Source organism: Triticum aestivum, chromosome 4B (genome assembly GCF_018294505.1).
Source record: "Triticum aestivum cultivar Chinese Spring chromosome 4B, IWGSC CS RefSeq v2.1, whole genome shotgun sequence".
Taxonomy (NCBI): Eukaryota; Viridiplantae; Streptophyta; class Magnoliopsida; order Poales; family Poaceae; genus Triticum; species Triticum aestivum.
In genome coordinates this window covers 570,809,974-570,831,923 of record NC_057804.1, presented here as the reverse complement: position 1 = coordinate 570,831,923, position 21,950 = coordinate 570,809,974, and positions in this window count along the sequence as shown.

The window sequence follows — 21,950 nt, the reverse complement described above, 5'->3', positions numbered from 1 at the left end:
GGGCCTCACTAGTCATGTAGCCGCTCGCCCCTTGGTTTCATCCTAGCATCACGACCAGACATCCCAACGGCGGTCGAGGTATGCGCGGGGCTGGGCCCTACCGACGCAGAGCACAAAGGTAAACAAGAAGGAAACCAAGCACACAAAGGAAATCACAGAGTTCAAACAGTTATTTCATGCACTAAATATGTTGCAAATTCAAACAGAGTCTTACACGTCTACGTGGCATGATAAGTGTCGCGGAATAAACTCTAGGAGGAGGGATCATTGTCGCCGTGGCCGTCACTGCTGCCTGCCTAAGTCGCGATGAGCTCATCGTTAACATCGCTGTCGCTGCCATCGTCACCGTCGTTCTTGCTCACCCCCATGGTCGAGGGCTCGGCGTCAGGGGTGCAGTTGAACTTCTTTAGTACCGCGTCCACATGGCCCTTCATGGCTGCCGCCGTGGTGGCACGGTACTCAAGAGAAACTGGGCCAATTACCGCCTCAAAGTTGAATCCGCGATTGCGGATGTAGAGGTGGCTGAAGACGGCATTGCTGCGATAGAGAAGAGGGAGCGGCACTCGTCCTCTAGGATGGACTCCACTTGGTGGCGGCAGCTTCGAGCTCCTCGGCAAGCCTGGAGGAGAGCCCTATGTAGCCGCCCTCAGGGGACATGAGTGGATCTTTGAATCCTCCCATGCAGATCGACTATAGTGTCTGGCAAGCCCTGAGCTCGAGGGAAGGGAAGGCCTCGCGTTCTGCAGCCACCTATCTTTCGGCAGCGACTATGGTCTTCTCCCGGGCATCCAGCTGGGCCATCACCTCGGAGACGTGCTTGGCATGGGACGTCTGGGCTTTGAAGACCTCCTCCTTCAGCTTGGCCAGGCGATCACGCTCCGCGGCTTGATCAACGGTCACCTTGGATAGCATGGAATTGCGATCGATGAGCTTCACCTCACGAGCCTTAAGGTCCCCCTCCCGCTATTGAAGTCGCTATACATGCACGACCTGCTTCTCCCGAAGGACCTTCAGATTGGCATCCGCCTTGCCACAATGCTTCATCACAGACACTGCATTAGCCAGCGCCACATTGTGAGCCACCTTGGCTTCGGAGGCCTCCTTCCCGCTCTCTGCAGTGGCGGCTTTGGCCCGGCCCTAGGCCGCCCTGGTAGCTGCATTGTCTTGGAGCCACCCCGAGACCAGCCCTAGGCGCTCCCTCGCGAGGCACCTGTCAGCGTCCTTGAGATCTTCCCGGATCCGACTGAGCACGGTGTAGGCTTCATCCAGGGCCCCGGGCCTAATCAGGGGGATGCAATTCACGAGTGCGAGGGTCTAACAAGGACGTAGCGTTGGCACGTTGGCTGGCTCTGTCAGAATTGGGGCTCCCTAGACCCAAGAAGGTTCGAACTCTCGGGCGTGTGCGAAGATCTCAACCAGCTCAAGCCTCAAGCTCGCTACCCCACAACCTAGCTTCGTCGAGTTTGTGTAAGCGGGGAAGGAGATGAACACAATAGTTTACCCAGGTTCGGGCCACCTTGCGGTGTAAAACCCTACTCCTGCTTTGTGGTGGATTGGCCTCACGAGGAGGCTGGGGATGAACTAGTATAGTGGTTGAGTGGCCTCGTGAGGGCTCAGATGGTGAAGGTGGGATGAATCTGATCCGGATCCCTCTCTTGGGTGGTGGCTAGCCTATACTTATAGTGACCCTGGTTCTCTTCCCTCATAACTGGGGAGATGGGATCCCACAATGGCCAATTTGGAAGGGGACAAAAAGTACATCTAATCCTAATGAAAGGTGGTCTTCATCTGCAAAGCTTCTGGTCGTGACATAGAGGTGGGCTTGGCGATGACATCAGTCCTACTGAGCTCGTGGTCTTGGTCCCATAGCACCGGAATGGAAACCTTTGGGGGATCCCTTGGGAACCCACATCTGTCCTTTCTCCCATAGCACCGAAGGGGAAACGGTCTCCTCTGCGCCCGCTCGCGCCCGCCTAGCCTTGGTCGTCATGGCTCACATATCCGCAGCCTCGTGAGGCTGGGTGCCTCCATAGAAGTCTCCGGTCCTAGGGAGGCAGTCTCGGGGAGCTGTCCCCGGGAGGTCTTGATGTCATTCTCCTCGCGAGGCTGGGGGCCCTCGCGAGGGTCTTGGCTTGGGGAGTCCTGCAGCTGGGCCGCACCAGGCCGTCGATGGGGGCCACATGCTGGGCCGCAGGAAAGAAAATTCTAGCTACCCCCGGGCCCAAGGCGCGCTTGAGTTTGCTTCGAGGCAAAGCCTAGGGGCAAGGCGAAGCGACGCGGGCCCCAATCACCTACGGGCTAGGCTAGACGCGTGGTGCACGACTAGGCGCAGATGCTCCCTCTCCCCATGTTGCCTCAGTAACCCCTCCGGTTTGACAATAGCCTGATGCATGTAGTAGGGCGATCATTGCTCAGAACATGGAGGGGCACCAGTTAGCCTTTACTCGCCTATAATAGGGCGAGGGGGCGGAGCCCCCTAGCCCATCTTCGTCTTCTTGCTCTCCCATTCCGAACCACCACCTCGACAACCATGGTGCTAGTGAGAAGGTTCTCTCCCATCGAGAAGAGGAGAACCCACAGGAGGGGTAAGGCTCTTCGCCGCCCAAGAGGGGGTGTGGTCGTCCCTGCAAGTACTCCGCAACGCCGGTGGTGGTCTCCCGATGGCGCGGGCGCACTCCTGCGAAAGCAGGCACTCCCTCCGGCAGCCGTCGAAATGGTTGCTCCAGCGAAGGCGGCTGTAGCAGCTATAGCGGCTGCGGTCAAGGGGTAAGCTCAAGGTGGCCGCCCGGCCACCCCGCCTGCGATCCCACTCGGCCGACTTGGACCAGGAGTTCATCATGTGGGTGGAGAGAGCAGCAGGGATCTGGATCCAGCTCCCGCACTTATTTGGAGGGGAGCTGCCGACCGGAGGGCCCGCCGGCCTATGGCTGCAGCCCGACGACTGTTGTAGTAAGGCCTTGTGGGTGGAGGTCAAGGTCACCTCTGCAGGCTACGTGTTCCTGAACCGCGGGTGGCAGACGTTCGCTCGCGCTTGCGGCCTGCAAGGGAGGCATACCCTCCACTTTAAGTACGACAGGGAGGCGATGCCCTTCATCATGATCTTTGGGGAAGAGGGCTGGCGCCTGGAGTGCTGCCCGGAGGGCGACAGCGACCACCTCTCCACCGGTGACAGCCACAACGGCGTCTACGACCTCGAGCGACCTTGAGCGACGATGACTATGACAAGCCGCCATGTCGCCACGCCCGGACCAAGGAGGATAGCAAGCCGTCACGCCTCCGTGCTCCACTCAGGAGGGCGTCAAGCCGCCATGCCACCACGCCCCTGTCAAGCAGGAGGAGAACTCCGACTGAGCGTGGGTGGCGCCGGAGCCTGACCTCAGGAGTGGCGGTTGTTAGGAGGCCTTCTTTTGTTGTCCTCTTTTTTTATTTCCTACACCAAGAACCATGGAGAGCCCCACGGGGGAGTGTAATGAACTATGGCGCTTGTGCCTTTATGTTTGCGTTTTTCGTCTCATATTCTAGCTTTTATATTGCTACTAATTGAAATATTTGTGCTACCCTGGCTCAGAGAAACCGAAACGCCCCGTATTCCAGCCCAGAGATCGAGATGAAGTCTTTTGGAATACGACACTGCTTGACATAGAACAACTCAGCTCTTATTACAAAGGATAAATACAAATGTCTAATGTTACAAGGGATCACATCAGCATGGCGACACTACGCCTGTGATACTACACTTGCTCTATGCTAGCAGTGGAACAACTTGAAGCAGCGGAAATCTTCTAGCAGCGGAACAACGACGAAGGTGGAGAACTCCACTCCGCAGGGACTCTGGATGGGACACTGTCTAGCTCGCACGAACAGAAACCACGACAAGCAATCAAGCAATCACGGCATCACCTACAATCTGGCATGACACGCCAGGTCAGTACATTGAATGTACTTGCAAGGTCACAACAACCAAAAACATCAAGGTAAGACAACACCATAGCATTAAGCAGGTTAATTAAATTAACAACTACCATGATACGACAACAACTATTAATCATGATATGAAACTACTATAACACTCACTAACATCTCAATCCCAACAATAATCTCACTCTTGGCTAACCATCCAAGCAATATACCATCTCGACCACCTCGTGGTCCACATGATCACCTCGTGATCAAAACATCCATGTGACCACATCTTGATCAACATATCCACATGGTCACCTCGTGATGACATCACCAACTGAATGATCATCCTCAACATCATCTCAACATCATCATCAACATCCTGCCAAACTATTATTGCTCACATATATCATATAAATCATCTATAAGTCATTCCATCATGTGTGTGTTGATCGAACGGTGTGACCTAGAATGAACTTATACCCATGACTGAGGACGCGGCTATCGATAGCTTAAACACACACACACACACACACACACACTGCAGAGGTGGCGCACTTTACCCACACCACAGAACCCATGGCCTCACACTCCCATTTGGGTGGACCAACGGTGTTCCGACAAAACCAATCTACTGCCCTGACACTCTCCCGGCCATTCCGACCAACTCCCCTTTGGGCTAAGTCATGGGTGGCCCCATGCCTACCAAAGGCACCAACAGCCACCGTCGTGGCAAAACAAAACGGTCCCAAACAGGGACATGTGCTCATAACCAAACTCGGGCTCACAAGGCTTATGTCCGCCTACCTGATCAGGTTAGCGCGTGCCCATAACCTTCCCTAGTTGGAGGCACCGGCAAGAGGCATGACAATAGACCCAGCTAGGGCCTCCCATAAGGCAAATGTGGTTGCACTGGAAAAAGCCCGGTTTGATGGCACCTGACCAACTTAATGATGGAATTTAACCCCCAAAATATAACGGTGATAACTGATACTCCGATATCAACTATCAAACTGTAATCCAAGTCATAGCGATATCCAACAAGTAATGCAAGCATAATATCATCATACAAAAATACTCCGAAGACAACATGACACTACTATCATGATGAATCCAAGAACGATAATACTACTACTCCAATATGCATGAACAAGCTATCCAGCTAAGATCCACATGTAAACATCATCTCCGAAAATAATACTCCAAGCAGCAGAACATCAACTAGCATCATAAAGGTAATCATATTAACCACTAATAATCCAAAGGCAGTATGACATCCAAAGTAATACTCTAAAATATAATAACAGATATCATCCTGAAAACAATCATAATATCAACCACTAATACTCCAATGGCAACATGATACTCATCAACTGCAAACATAACACCTAGTGATCCAAACAATAGCATGGAAACAGCAAGATCAAAATAATACGCCGAGAAAATGCCATGCACTAAGTCATGTAGCTAAAGCAATATTTTAAACAAGTTCAAATAGATTAAACCATGTCACTGCATTACAGTGATGCAAATGGAGGGTGTGGCTTGCCTGGGGTGGAAGAAATCACCAGGAGAAAGTGCGAGAAGCTCACGGAATGAATCACCGAAAAACGTTCTCTCTCAGAGGGGGGTGATTAAGCGCCAGGGCAAAATGGTCACTTTTAGAATTTCAAAACATGGTGAGAATGATTCCATCGGAGCGGGCTCGAAGAAACAAAGAAGTGAGCTTTGGATTCACCTGATTTGGAGCTACGGGTAAAAAGATATGAATGTTTTTCTGCCAGGGACCTATCTGTAAAGAAATCATCACAAACAGGCCCTCGGCTGAAAAAACAGAAAGCACACTTTGCGGAAATACGCATTCTCCTTCGGAAAACGTATTCCTCGCTACAACAGAGAGAAAATATGCTTTAAGGAAAGGGAAACACACTTTGGCTGAAGGAGAGGAAATATACGCTTCCTACAAGCGAAAACGTACTCACGGGTTTGCGCCTCCACTTAATCCAGTCAGCAGGGTGTGGGGCCGGACCTATTCTCGCTGAAATGCAGGGCCCGCGGCCAGCTGGAAGGGAGGGGGCTGTCTCCTTCTTCTCCTCGCTCGCGCCTGCACCTGGTGAGGCAGAGTCGGCCCCGACGAGGTTGGCCGGTGACTCCGACCACTGTAGGCGGTGCTCGACCTACCCACGTGCTCAGGACGACGAGGCCGACCTGTTCCAGGGTAGCACGGTCATGGGAAAGCTCGTGAATGATGGTGCCAAGGGAGCGGGTGGTGGCTCGGCCGGAGTTGGGTTCGAGGGCAGGGTCAACCCACCGTCGAACTGAGAGAAGGGAGAGGTGCGGTGGTGAATGGGTGGAGCTCTAGTGGTGGAATGGAGGAGGGAGGGAGCTCGGCTTGGCCGAATTTGAGAGGATGGCCGCGGTGGCCGAGGCGAGCAATGGTCGCGAGGAGAGCCGTTCGAGCTTGGGGAAGAGGCTAGGTGAGTTTCTGGGAGAGTTTTGAGGTCGATGGGGTGCTCAGGAGAGGATCGGGTGGCCTTATATAGGGAGAGGGGGAGGAGGCCGAGCATGCTCGTGGCGGACGCGTGTGCGCGCGCATGAGCTCAGGGTTAGATGACGAGAGAGAACATGAGCGAGAGCTCACGGGGAAGAGGCGGCCCAGAGAGCGGAGGGAGGAAGAAGACGGCAAGCTCCAAGCCAAACCGCCACTATACGTCCGTGGGCGGGCGGCGGTTTGCGTCGGTGAGGAAGTGGACGGAGGGGGAGAGGGGTACAGAGGAACGGTAATGACGAGAGGAATACAAGGGACATGGTCACGCGCGCGAAGACGACAAGAGGAGAGCGGGCGAAACAGAAATGGCGCACTGGACGCGGCCACTGCGCACAGAGCGCGCACACAGGCTTACCAGCTGCGTGGTCACCATGAGACAATGCACATGGAGCTCACGAGAGGCAAGAAATGGTGTCTAGCATTATGTCCTTCCAATATGGAGCATTTATGAGTCCATGGATTTATCTGGGGTGCTATGGTTAAATGGTAACAAAGCTCTGAAGTTTACTGCATCAAACTTGGCAGAGCACTGCTGATCAATAGGAAACTGATTGGGTCAAATGGTGTTGTCTGGGATGATTAACTATGAAAGGAATATGATCCTGGAGGTTTTGAAGCATAATGGAGCACAAACTAATATAGTTGTTGTGTAACCCCAAAATTGGTCCAGAATCAAGATTTGGATGATGCACTCACATGGTGTTATGGAACGGGATGCAACTTGGAAAATCCTCATTATATGGACATATAAAGATGTTGTAAAAAGATCATGCCAACTGGACAGGCCAAAATGGCACTTGCTTCACAAACATCATTTCTGTCCAGGAACTTGGAATGATTTTGCTGATCAAATGGATCAACGAAATGATGCCAAATTGGGTGGAGAGATGTTTCATGGGTAGAAGAATGATCTGGTAATTTATCGGAATTTGTGAAGCAATATAAAATACTCTTGCTTCACAACCTAAAACTATTGACAGAATCAAAGATTTGGTCCTGTGCTCACATAGATGATTGGACGGGGCTGCAAATGGGTGGAAGGGGTTAATATGAGCACATGAAGGAGTTTTCAAAAGTACAACCCATTTGGATATTCCTAGCTAGTACTTCCTTCATAATGGCTTCTGTTTGACAGAAACTTCGAAAAATTGTTGAGGAAGATTGGCTAGGCAAATAAAGTTAAACTTGTGCATGAGGCAATTATTTGAACATATAAGCATGCCCAAGGAGTTTGGGAGCAATCAAGAAAAGATAGGTGATACTCCCTTCACAAAAAACCACACTGGACAGAAATGAAGAATAATTATTGGGGAATTATTATTGGGCTAGGTCAGGAAAGTTTGGGCATATTTGAGCAAGATATGACCCAAAGGAATTTTGAGAATTATTTCGGAATTTTTGGATGGACAGAAGTATAGGTTGCTTCACAACCTAGGGCAGATAGGGTTATTCCTTTAATAGAAAAAGGAATATTCCCTAGAAAATAATTTTAGGGTTTGGTCAAGGAGTGAAGTGACATGATCTTGGTAAGGTTCTGAGAATGATGAGCCACTTGGGAGGGGGAATGAGGATGATTCCCCAGGTGGCAAGGCCATAGAACCACTCCAAAAAGAAAAACAGAGCAAAAACCAGACAAATCAAAAGAAAAAGAAAAGGGCCAAAATCTAGGCTGTTACAATTCTAACCCCCTTAAAGAAATCTCGTCCTCGAGATTTGGTTGCTTAGGGAGCATGTATGACTTGAGGACACCGTTTCCAACTCGGGTATCCTTTTCCTTTATTTATTGTTCCCCCGAGAATTTCAGATGATCAACTTACCTTGGTCTAGGTGGTTTGCTTCACCATTCCCAAAATTTTGAGAGGTATTTTCTCATATACCAAATCCTTTTGCAGATGTTGAATCTCTCATATTTGTGCTGATATCTAATGGATCTAATCATAAATTTCCTTTTTCATGAAAGCCTTTTGCTTCTGCCATGGGGCTTGCTCAAACAGACGCATGTCTTCTGGGTTCCATAAATGCTGAGAATCATGGCCATTTTCTGACGGGTTCTGACTGCTCAACAGTGTTACTGATTTCTCTTGATTTGCTTCTCTGGCTTGAGCAGGAGATATTTACCAAATATTCGACTACCTTCTGTCGTGAGTGATATAACAGAATATGGATTTATAGCTATAGCATATCCCACATATTAACCTCTTGATACTGGCCTGACAGGAGTGCTGGCGGAAAGATACTTTTCATGACCTGTTGTCCATGTACTTGGTTCCGTCAGTGAGCATACCGGTTCTGAGTTGTTCGACTTTTGACTTTCTCATATTATCGGTATACCCATCTGTGGTAATAGGCTGTGATATGCTTTAACAGTGCTGCTGAGATCAAACTGCTGAGGTTGCAAAGGAATCTTGGATCTGATAGAACATACATGGATATTCCACACTGACCATGTCAAGCGGGTTAGCGGGATATGAAAATCCTTGTAAAGCATACAGGCCGTTGAGGATATGCCTTTGTGGCTCCATATGTAATTATGGCTTTCAACCGACTTGGGTATCCGGACCCTGATGGTCGCGCAAAATCATCATACCTTTGCTGTCAGTCTCATCCTTTTTACAGTCATGATTTTCTTTGTTAGGATACCTTAATGAAATAACTTGGCCAAACATGTCCTTGATTCTCCGTATGACCATGGACGTGATTAGTGCAATATTTTTGACAATATTCCTTGTACTTGTTTTCTGACCTGAGTTCGCACACATATGACATATACCTGGGGTTTGTAGCTGTACGGAGCTCATCGCTGAGGTCAATCATACAGCAAGGTGATAAGATTTTATGACATCTCCTTGTTAGTTGCGGGAATAATGACCTTGATGACCATTGTCAAGTCTGTTGATTGTGTGATGTCATCTCCAGATCTTGTCGGTCCTTGCAATTCATGAGATGTATCTTGCTTATCTTCCTTTGCCTGACTCGTGAGGATGTGGGATCCTTACTTTCCTTAGGTATATCTACTGGATCCTTGATGCATCTCGTATGGATATGACTGGGGATGCATGCTCACCATATATAAGAATCATATGCCACCGAACACTCGATCCTTGCAGTAGGCATATGTTTTGACTGAATTGTACCTCTGAAAAAATTATTGCAAGTCTGGTCCTTGAACTTCACTATCATATATTGCCAACTCACGGTGTTATCTCTTATAGCAATACTGAATACGACATGCGGTGTCGTACTGAAGAAGGCAAGGTGTCATAGGTTGAAAGCTATCCGAGTAACTTGCATGTCCGAGGATACATTCTCACCATATATGTGGAAAGATATGTAACTGAACAAGACCTATGCCTTGACTGATTGGTGCTTCTGATGAAAATGTTGCGAGTGTGATTCTTGATTGATACTACCATATATTGGGAACTCATCAGATAATCTCCGAGGATGTTGCATGGTGTGGTACTGACACAGACTGAGTGGCTTATTAGAGAAGCCATCTGAGTTGCTTGCTGAGGAAGACTTGTTAACTTCTGCTCAAGTCTTTTGTCTGGGTATCATGCAGAAGAGGGCTCTATAGCTTACACATGAAGCTTGGTCTGATTATTGTGCTAGAGAAGCTTGAGTTCCGTACTTGAGAAGTTTCTCCCCGGGTTTGCTTGTTGAGAAAAATTCATTTCCGTCTGTCAGAAGCTTTTATCGAGGTATGTTGCTGAGAAAGACATGGTATCGTGGGCCTAAAATTGTTCACATATCATGCTGAGGAAAATTGAGGAGCCTTGCATTATAAATTTCTTTCGATAGCATGTGGAAGAAGACTAAGTCTCTTACATCCAAAGCTTCATACTGAAATGCAGACTGAAATCCATACACACGCCCATAATATTCTGAGGCTGATTACTTGCATGAGAAAAATGGTTTGACTGTCTTCCTTGAGCATATCACATTCTGACTTTATTTCGGATGATAACATATTTCAAGCATCATGCATTGCTGAGCCAAAACTTTGTATATGATCCATACCTCTGCCTGAAAACATACCGTTGATCTTGCAACTGACTTGTCTTTCTGCTGGCTGGATCATAACTGCTGTGAGGATTTTGCACAGATGTAGACTCGACACTGATAGTCAATCCAATACACCATTGGTTTTCTGAGTAGACATTAATGTCATAATGCAGTTGACTGGGTAGAACAAAATGTTTAGCTGGGCTTCTTCCAAATATTTGAAATCCTTATTACTTCTTCAAGTCCGATGTCGGTTGATGAGCAACTCTTTATAGGGAGAAAATAATGTAACATCAGGGCCCAAAAAGAAAGAAGCAAACGAAAAATCAACTAAACAAAAGAACACAACAACAATCAATTCCCACACAATCAATGTCACATATTACTGCTAGTCACACAATATGCATGCCTACTTCAGCACACAAATCTCGCGGGATCTCCGGTTCTATGATCTAGCATGCTGTGACCATGTGCACTAGGACGAATAAATATGTGGAAGAGTTGCTGTAAACAGCACTACACCAAGTTCTAGCTTAGCCAGGTAGCAACCTGGACTATCTCGGAGGCGAGGTCGTACTTGGTAATCATGTAGTGGGACACGAAGGTCGCAACCACATTATTATCAAGCGGACGGAAAAAGATCCGTACTCATCCAAGAAATAGGATAGCGGGGAAAAACTGAGGCTGCTAACATTGCCCCTTTCTTGATAACTAAGATCATTAAGGGTTGCTAACACGACAAAATGAAAGAGCGATTCGGGATAGAAGCATGTCCATCACCGAAACGATAGGTGGGGCTGAAAGAAAGACATCGGTGTGATACCTGAGCACCATTTTAGCAAACAGTGTCGGGATCACTTGGCATCACTCTGCTGGGACAGAAATGACACCAAACACTGAAAGAAAAAGGAACTAGAGAAATGCAAAGGTTGAGCTGTAGGGGATCCGAACTGATGCTAGCTACACTTACCAAATAAACCGTTAGCACAAATACTAAGTTTATATGCATGCTATGCAACAAATAAATGCAGCAACCAAATGCAATCCACAAGCCAGCCTCTATGCTACCGATTTCTACCGGTTTCTACTGCTCACACTGACTAGGGCGTCCTACAGCCAGACCTGCTCAGATACCAAGCATGTGGCACCCCGGCTCAGAGAAACCGGAATGCCCCGTATTCCAGCCCAGAGATCGAGATGAAGTCTTCTGGAATACGACACTGCTTGACATAGAACAACTCAGCTCTTATTACAAAGGATAAATACAAATGTCTAATGTTACAAGGGATCACATCAGCATGGCGACACTACGCCTGTGATACTACACTTGCTCTATGCTAGCAGTGGAACAACTTGAAGCAGCGGAAATCTTCTAGCAGCGGAACAACGACGAAGGTGGAGAACTCCACTCCGCAGGGACTCTGGATGGGACACTGTCTAGCTCGCACGAACAGAAACCACGACAAGCAATCAAGCAATCACGGCATCACCTACAATCTGGCATGACACGCCAGGTCAGTACATTGAATGTACTTGCAAGGTCACAACAACCAAAAACATCAAGGTAAGACAACACCATAGCATTAAGCAGGTTAATTAAATTAACAACTACCATGATACGACAACAACTATTAATCATGATATGAAACTACTATAACACTCACTAACATCTCAATCCCAACAATAATCTCACTCTTGGCTAACCGGCCAAGCAATATACCATCTCCACCACCTCGTGGTCCACATGATCACCCCGTGATCAAAACATCCACGTGACCTCCTCGTGATAAACATATCCACATGGTCACCTCGTGACCACATCACCAACTGAATGATCATCCTCAAGATCATCTCAAAATCATCATCAACATCCTGCCAAACTGTTACCGCTCACATATATCATATAAATCATCTATAAGTCATTCCGTCATGCGCGTGTTGATCGAACAGTGTGACCTAGTACGAACTTATGCCCATGACCGAGGACGCGGCTATCGATAGCTTAAACTCTATCTCTCTCTCTCTCTCTATCTATCTCTCTCTCTCCGCAGAGGTAGCGCACTTTACCCACACCACAGAACCCATGGCCTCGTACTCCCATTCGGGGTGGACCAACGACGTTCCGACAAAACCGATCTACTGCCCTGACACTCTCCCGGCCACTCCGACCAACACCCCTTCGGGCTAAGTCATGGGTGGCCCCGTGCCTACCAAAGGCATCAACGGCCACCATCGTGGCAAAACAAAATGGTCCCAAATGGGGACATGTGCTCATAACCAAACTCGGGCTCACAAGGCTTATGTCTGCCTACCTGATTAGGGTAGTGCGTGCCCATAACCATCCCTAGTTGGAGGCACTGGCGAGAGGCATGACAATAGACCCACCTAGGTCCTCCCATAAGGAAAATGTGGTTGCACTGGAAAAAGCCCGGTTCGGTGGCACCTGACCAACTTAATGACGGAATTTAACCCGAAAAATATAACGGTGATAACTGATACTCCCATATCAACTATCAAACTGTAATCCAAGTCATAGCGATACCCAACAAGTAATCCAAGCATAATATCATCATACAAAAATACTCCAAAGACAACATGACACTACTATCATGATGAATCGAGGAATGATAATACTACTACTCCAATATGCAAGAACAAGCTATCCAACTAAGATCCACATGTAAACACCATCTCCGAAAATAATACTCCAAGCAGCAGAACATCAACTAGCATAAAAAGGTAATCATACTAATCACTAATAATCCAAAGGCAGTATGACATCCAAAGTAATACTCCAAAATATAATAACAGATATCATCATGAAGACGATCATAGTATCAACCACTAATACTCTAATGGCAACATGATACTCATCAACTGCAAACATAACTCCTAGTAATCCAAACAATAGCATGACAACAATGTAGGATCGAAAGTATGTCTAGAGGGGGGGGGGTGATTAGACTACTTGACCAAATAAAAACTTAGCCTTTTCCCAATTTTAGTTCTTGGCAGGTTTTAGCAACTTAGCACAAGTCAAGCAATCAACCTACACATGCAATTCTAGAATATAGTAGTGGAATTTAACATAATTGCATATGAAGGTAAAGGGGATGAGTTTGAGGAGGCAATCACAATTGGAGACACAGAGATTTTTGAGCCGTGGTTCCGATAGGTGGTGCTATCGTACATCCACATTGATGGAGACTTCAACCCACGAAGGGTAACGGTTCCGCGAGTCCACGGAGGGCTCCACCCATGAAAGGTCCTCGAAGAAGCAACCTTGTCTATCCCACCATGGTCGTCGCCCACGAAGGACTTGCCTCACTAGGGGTAGATCTTCACGAAGTAGGCGATCTCCTTGCCCGTAGAAACTCCTTGGTTCAACTCCACAATCTTGTCGGAGGTTCCCAAGTGACACCGAGCCAATCAAGGAGACACCACTCTCCAAGAAGTAACAAATGGTGTGTTGATGATGAACTCCTTGCTCTTGTGCTTCAAATGATAGTCTCCCCAACACTCAACTCTCTCTCACAGGATATGGATTTGGTGGAAAGAAGATTTGAGTGGAAAGCAACTTGGGGAAGGCTAGAGATCAAGATTCATATGGTAGGATTGGAATATCTTGACCTCAACACAAGTGTAGGTGGTTCTCTCTCAGAAAATATAAGTTGGAATTGTAGGCATGTTCTGATGGCTCTCTCCATGAATGAAGAGCGGGTGGAGGGGTATATATAGCCTCCACACAAAACCTAACAGTTACACACAACTTACCAATCTCGGTGGGACCGAATTGAAACTCGGTCAGACCGATTCAGTAAATCTAGTGACCGTTAGGATTTTCGATGGGACCGACATCCAACTCGGTAGGACCGATATGGTTAGGGTTAGGGCATAACGTAATCTCGGTGAGACCGATTACACAAACTCGGTGAGACCGATTTTGGTAATAAGCTAACCAGAGAGTTGGTCAGGTAAACTCGGTGGGACCAATTCGCTCATCTCGGTGGGACCGAAACGTTACGAAAGGGAAACCGAGAGTTTACATTGTAATCTCGGTGGGACCGATCGCTCATCTCGGTGAGACCAAAACGTTACAAAGGGAAACAAAGAGATTACAATCCCATCTCGGTGAGACCGAGATCCCTATCGGTGACATCGATTTGCCTAGCGTTTGTGGCAGTGGCTATGACATCTGAACTCGGTGGCGCCGGATAGAAAGAATCGGTGGGGCTGAGTGTGACTTTTGGTTTAGGTCCAATGTGGATGTGAGAAAGTAGTTGAGGGCTTTGGAGCATATCACTAAGCATTTTGAGCACGAACCTCATTAAGCAACACCTCATCCCTCCTTGATAGTATTGACTTTTCCTATAGACTCAATGTGATCTTGGATCAGTAAAATGGAAAATTTAGAGTCTTGAGCATTGATCTTGAGCCAATCCTTTTGTCCTTTGCATTTTGAGGGATCCACTTCTCTCATCCATGCCATGACAATCATTGAGCTTTCCTGAAATATTTATCTTGGAATAGTATTAGCTCAATGAGCTATATGTTGTTAGGAATTACCAAAACCACCTAGGGATAGTTGCACTTTCAATCTCCCCCTTTTTGGTAATTGATGACAACATATAGATCAAAGCTTCGACAAGTGATAATAAGATTGAAAAACGTTGTCACTTTGAGAAGTATGTGAAAAGCAAGAGCTCCCCCTAAATTTGTGCATAGTTTAAGATTTGCTTTGGATTGCAAATGCACAATGAGTTAGGATCATGGGTTACTCTTCCATGTCACATACATCTTGGTGGAGTGCTCGAAATGATAATAATTAAATACATGCACTCACCACCAGGCAAAGTGAATGATCATATGAGGATATAAGAGATAATATCATCCAATCAAGCAATAATGTAGCATAGGATATGATCAAACACATGATCATCCAAGTATCACACAAACACAGAATGTATCTCAAACAAGCAAACAAATAAAGTTCAACCCCCAAAAACAAGAGAGAACAAAAACAACACTCTCTCTCGAAGCCTATGATCTATATATTTTCTCCCGCTTTGGAAACAAGTTACCAAAAAGTTCATAAAAAATGCATAGTGTTAAATTGACTCTCAGGCTTGGTCTTGACGAGGTGGTGTAGGAATTACTCCAAGGACGAAGGCATCAGTTGAGGTTGACGGAGCTGGTGGAGTGGCTATTGGAGCTGGTGGCACTAAAGCTATTGCTGGTGTGGATGAAGTTGCTCTGGTGTCTGTAACTGGCACTACAGCAGATCTCTGACCTGTGGGCACTCTAGCAAATGTATCTATGGTAGACTTGCCCTTCTTCTCCTCCACTTCCTCCTGAAGTTGCTCAACAACTAACTGAATCTCAGTGACCTTCACATCTAAATCATAGAACTTCTGCTCTATGATTCTCTCCAAGCTCTCCTAGTTCTGAGTCAGAGTGGCCAAGCCCTTCTCAATCCTCAGAGTGGAGGCAATTAAGTAGCCAAGCTGATCTTGCTTGCTCTACAGGAAATACTGAGATGCCTCATCAATGGTTTGCATCTTTGTAGCCTTCTCAGTCCTTGCTTTCTCGTTCTTTTCTTGTGCTTGCACAGATGATGGTTCATTCTCATCCATCACTACAGTGTTGTCCTCAAAGTCTGGGTAGATGGGCAGGTGTTCCTTGTCCAAGAGATATGTGCCAGTGCCCATCTTGGAGTTAATAAGCTCCTAAATCTGTGGGGCATACCCACAACTCCTCTTTTGATCAGCAGCAGTCCTCTTGATTGTTTCCACAATCAGGCTCATGACTTTGAACTTCTCAAGCACATCAAATATGTGAAGCAAGTTGATTGCATGGCCTCTGATCCTCTTGTGATCACCTGACTTTGGCAACAGAGTATGCCTTAGGATCCAATTGATTTTTGGCAAACCTGACAATAGATAATGTACTGATCCAAACTTGTGTGTCTCAAGTGCAGCATCTGGGATCTCTCTGTACATATGTGCCATGGAGTTGTGATCCTTCTTCTTCTTGGCATAGACATCCAAGTCGTCCTCATTCTCCTTCGGAGCATTTATCTATTTTTCCCATTCTTCAACTGATGATTGGTACCTAGTACCTTCAGACATCCAGACAATCCTTCCATCTGGGTAGAAATGAGTTGTGGAGTAGAACTGCATAATAAGCTCATCATTCCACTTTGTGAGCTTCTGCCCAACAAAGTTCTCTACTCCACAAGACTTGAAACTATCATAAACTCCAGGATAGTGCTCTTCATTGTTTCTGATGTACTTCCAGTCCACCCATCTCATATCACAGACTATAGGCTTCTTGTCAAGCAGCACTGTCTCATAGAAGTCCTGATGTTCCTTTGTATGGAACCTGTAGTCCACAGCAGTCCTTTTCCTGACAGCATAGGGATCTGTCAATCTCCACTGTCTGAGTCTTGCATCCTTCCTGAGCTTCATGTCCTCAGCTACTGGATGAGCATCATTGTGATCTGGAATTTTGGGCTTCAACTTTCTCAAGACATGTGACTCATCATCATCTTCTTCTTCTACAACAGCTTCAGGCAACGGGGCCTTGTTCTTCTCTGTAGCAGGAATACTCCTGCTGTTCCTCTTGGGTGCAGCTTTGGGCTTAGGTGCAGCTGCCTTGGGAGCTTCTTTGGGCTTTAATGGAGCAAGCCCTGATCTTATATCATCTCCCATAAGCTTTTGAGCTTTAGTTGCTGGTGCAGCAACCTCTTCCTCTTCTTCCATCATAGAGGGTTTTCCAACTACTCTGGCCATAGTCTTCTTAGCTCTTTCCTTCCTTTTCTTATCAGCCACTACTTGCTCTTTGGGTTCAGATCCCAAAGTATCTTGAGTTGATCCTATGATCTTCAACATAGGTGTCCTCTTGGCTGGAACTTTCCTGTTCATGCCAGGCTTAATGGCAGCAGCTGTGCCATATTCCTTCTTCAGCACCTTCCTAGACGTGGCCTCATCCTCTTCTGCCACATAGTCCTCATCTTCAGAATCTGGGGTTCTCTTCTTTCTGGCCCTGGTGGCTGCCTTTGGCAAGTTGCTGGGTGTGCTCCTGCTACCCTCATCTGAGGTACTGGAGGAACTAGTGCCCTCACTCAAGTGAACTTCCTCTTCAGCTCTGTTCTGACTGTCACTCTGATCTGACATAGTGAAAACTCTGACAGCAGACCCTGTGAATAGGTATAGATGAGGTAGAGGGGATGAGCATCACAAAGCACAGAAGTTTTTGCAAAAGAATGAGTCAAAAACTTAGTTTTAGTTTTCCATAGAAAGCATTCCAGATCTACCGATTTGTAAACTCGGTGATACCGAAGCAGCTTTTGGAACCTAAACTAGTGAACTCGGTCAGACCGAGTCACAGTTTGGTGGCACTGAGACTGCTAGGGTTTCATAAAGTCCTGAACTCGGTCACACCGATTTGCAATTCTCGGTCAGACCGAGAATCACAAGTGCAATGGCCTAAGCCAAATCGGTGGAACCGATTTCTATAACTCGGTCGGTCCGAGATGAGTTCGGCAGAAACCTAACCCTAAATTTTCAATCAAAACTAATCTATTTCGCTGGATAGGATGATCTCAATCGTGGCAAGATACATGGCAAAACAATGTGCTAGGAATCGGAGTGAGATTAGAAAAAGTATCAAGTCCATACCCTAAGTGCAGCGGTGGACTTGCTATGGCGGCAACATAGGAGATGATTCCCGTTGACGGCGGCAGAAACCTGCGGCGGGAGGCGGCTGGCGACGAGGAGGACGATCCGGAGACCCAGGGAGGCAGAGCAGGCAGAGCGCGGGCAAAGGGATTCGGAGAAATTTCCAAATTTTGGCCCGGGGGTATATATAGCTTGACCCTGTCGGTGTGACCGAGTGGAACGACTCCGTGGCACCGAGATGCATCACTTCAAGTAGTTACTGCAACTCGGTGTGACCAAAAAGTTCAAATCAGTTGCATCGAGATTGAAAACCTAGATCGACTTAGTGATCTCGATATGACCGAGATGGATGAATCGGTCATACCAAAACGCACAAAGAAGTTTTGGAAGTTTAAGTCTATGATGAATCGGGGACTCCGAGTGCTCCTCACACAGAGTGGTTCGAATCTGACTTGATCAAACTTTGTGATGTAGCATGAATAGAGTTTGAGACAAGAATAGCATAGATAGCTAGAGAGGGTTCTTAGGCATTCTTGTCCATCCACTTGGCAAAAGAAAAGAATCCAAACAAGCAAAACAACAAGTGGATGTCCTCGAATGAGTAAAACATGCAAACGACATGCTCACACAATAAACTAGCAGATAAAATATGTGACAAAGCATGCACAACCAATTCTAGCATCTATCAAGCAATTGACGATGACTAGGTCATCTATATATGAGTATATTGACTTAGGAGTCAAATGAGAACATTTGATCATAGGTCACACTCATTATTTAAGCTCAAGTGGGGTTGCCACTTTTACATAATGCATTGATGTGTTCACATAATTAGAGTTGCTTTAACTCATTTCTTAGAGTAAAGCTCCCCCTAGATGGGAGATCCCGCCTAAGAGGGATGAACTAACCTTGGGTTTTGTCGATGATGACTTCATGTAGGTGTTGAAGATGTGGATGCTCTATGTTGATGTAGATCATTCGGAGCAATCCTTTGGAGTGAGTTACACTTTCAATACCTACACGGGTTAGTACCACAAGGAACAAACAAGGATATCCCTAGACATAGAGTGATGCTCACACAAGATGATGTCTACGAAAGCATTGGGTTACCTTGTCCCTTGTCTTACCAACAAGAGGGTTTGTGACTCCATGAACTAGTGCAAGATGTGGAAGTTGGTTGCACTTGTCCTCGCCAAAATGATAAGGGTGAAGTATGTTGGCGGAGTCACCCTCAAGAACTCTCTAGTTCTTCTTCTTCGGGATCCACACCAACTTGATGGGAATCCTTGGAGTTGTAGTCGTACTTGATGAAGTAGAACTTGATGTAGTCTTGGGAACCCACTTGACCAAGGCCTTAGGAGCTTCTTCAAATGCATCAATCTCCTCTTGAAGCTTATCCTTGCCTTTCTGCTTGTGGTCTTGTGGTGGAAGATCATCTAGAGCTTGTGTCCCTTTGAAAGAAGTAGGATCATACTTCTCTTGTTGAGGAACAAACTTCTTCGTTCAAAACCAACACCTTGGTTCTTCTGGTGCCTTCCTTGCTTGCGTACAATTTCCTCGAATTGCTTACTTCCGGCAAGACTCTTGTAAACACCTTTCTCTATAATTCCCTTCAATAAGATGTTTTCTTGCTCAAGTGTAACTTGGCTAAGAGAATCATTAGTGGAATCAAGAGAACTACTAGAAGCAACAACATTGGATTTAGCATGATGATTGTTGTTACTACTAGAGGAAGAATCTTTCTTGTTCTTGTTACTAGACTTGACTTGAGGCATGTAAGTAGATAAGAGTAAACGCTTGGCAATGTGAGAAGAACTTTTCTTGGGAATATCATCATTGATAGCCTTTAAAAACTCATGTTCTTGCTCAAGCATGAGCTTTTCAAAACGTAATTTCTCATGAGTCCTTAAAAGTTCTCGATGATCTCCTAAGATAGTTTCATGAGCTAACTTAAGAGTGTTTAGTTCTTTAGTTAGAAGCTCAATCTTGTCATTATCATTGTCATTCGTTTTATCTTGATTAGCATGATTAATTCACGTTTCATCATAGTATTCATCACTAGAGTTGTCAACAAGTAAATCATCATCACCTAGCAAGTCATCTTCATCACAATTGAAATCAACATACTTGGGATGTAATACCTTTGGGCCTTTATCCATGAAGCATCTTCCAAGTCCTTCATTTAGTGAATCAAATATGTCCTAGTAATTGGTTGACACAAGTGCTAGACCGGCAACACCTTCATCTTGAGTATGTTCTGAGTCGGAGTGATAGCTTCTCTCAGAGTGATGTTCGGAGTCGGAGCCGGATACCCATTCAACAACATGAGCTTGATATCTTTGTTTTGTGTAGCTCTTTGATGAGTTGTCCTTCCTTTCCGAATCCTTGCTTCTCCGGGATGTTCTTCGTTCATAACGATCATCTCTACTCCTTCTCTCTCTTGGTGGTGATTCTTCTCTTCTACTTCTTCTCTTAGGTGATTCTTCTCTTCTCTTGTAGGGAGCCGTACACCCATTGGAATAGTGTCTGGGTCTTCCACAATTGTAGCAATTACGCTCTCGACTCGAAGATCTTTTGTCATTGTAGGACCTTGACTTGGAACTTCTTTCCTTGCTTTCTACTCTTGTAGAACTTGTTGAAGTTCTTCACCATTAGGCTCAATTCTTCATTCAAGGTTTGTTTCTCACCTGATGATGTGGGAGCTTCACATGAGGCTTTGTAAGCACCACTTGACTTGTTGTGGAGCTCTTCCTTATCCTTGAGTGACATGTCATGAGCAACAATTCTTCTAATGACCTCTGTTGGCTTGAGATTCTTGTAATTGAGCATCATTTGGATCAATGTGCACACGGTATCATATTTTCCATCCAAGGCTCTTAGGATCTTCTTGATGATGAATTTGTCGGTCATCTCTTCACTTCCTAAGCCGGCAATCTCATTTGTGATGAGAGCAAGCCTAGAGTACATTTCAGTGACGCCTTCACCATCCTTCATCTGGAACTTGTCAAGTTGACTTTGAAGCACATCCAATTTGGATTCCTTGACGGAGTCGGTACCTTCGTGCATGTCAATCAAAGTGTCCCAAATTTCCTTTGCATTCTCAAGACGGCTGATTTTGTTGAACTCTTCGGGGCACAATCCGTTGAAGAGGATATCACAAGCTTGAGTGTTGTATTGCAGCATCTTCAACTCTTTTGCGCTAGCTTCACGGTTCGGTTCTCTCCCATCAAAGAATTCACCTTGCAAGCCAATACACACAATAGCCCATATGGCGGGGTTATGTCCAAGCCTATGCATTTTCATCTTATGCTTCCAACTAGAAAAAATAGTACCATCAAAGTAAGGACCTCTACGGTGATAATTTGCCTCGCTAGACGCCATACTCTCCTAGGTTGTGAAACCAAGGCTATGACTACCAAATACTATGGAAATCAAAGCAAATGGAGACCAAAGCTATGATACCACTTGTAGGATCGAAAGTAAGTCTAGAGGGGGGTGATTAGACTACTTGACCAAATAAAAACTTAGCCTTTTCCCAATTTTAATTCTTGGCAGGTTTTAGCAACTTAGCACAAGTCAAGCAATCAACCTACACATGCAATTCTAGAGTATAGCAGTGGAATTTAACATCATTGCATATGAAGGTAAAGGGGAGGAGTTTGAGGAGGCAAACGCAATTGGAGACACGAAGATTTTTGAGCTGTGGTTCCGATAGGTGGTGCTATCATACATCCACGTTGATGGAGACTTCAACCCACGAAGGGTAACAGTTGCCGAGTCCATGGAGGGCTCCACCCACGAAGGGTCCACGAAGAAGC